We start from the raw sequence: 640 nt of genomic DNA on the forward strand, positions 1-640 counted from the left end.
AACTGCCACTCTCGGAAAACTTCCGGTTTCTGAACTGGTTGCAGTTCCTTCTGTGGTTCCACATGAGGGCGCTCGTCCACGAGTGCAGAATGCATGGAGGTCTATGGCGCTGTACCCCTCAAAATCCACTTTTCTCGGGATATAATTTTTTTTTCAAGTAATTTGAGTATTGTATTCGAAAGGAGAGGCAAATAAAATACACTTGGTTGAGTATTATATTTTTTAAAGTCACTTAATTGTTCTAAAAAGCCTTTAAAATGTGTCAATGACGTCATTCATTAGCACAATGCTAGCGTGTTATGTTCAACAACGACCCAACCTGTAAGAAATCAAAAGGACATAAGTACTCGTTCATTCAACTTTTGACCTATAACCCATGTTGAAGTTATACAAACTACAATCAAATCTGAGATTTGTCAACGACAATCAGGTGAGAGAGACAAATTTAGCCGTCTAGCTCCATTGACTCCCATTCATTCTGCACTCATGGCGATCGCCCCCAGTGGAACTCTGGTGGAACTGCATCCAAAATTCGGTACAATGGGACTTAATACGGAGCCGGATGACTCCCTAACTCCATTGTACCTGCAATCTGTTACAGTTCCGCTAGGGGCGATCACGAATAAGTGCAAAAATAATG

This window comes from Alosa alosa, chromosome 6, assembly GCF_017589495.1.
Source record: "Alosa alosa isolate M-15738 ecotype Scorff River chromosome 6, AALO_Geno_1.1, whole genome shotgun sequence".
NCBI lineage: Eukaryota > Metazoa > Chordata > Actinopteri > Clupeiformes > Clupeidae > Alosa > Alosa alosa.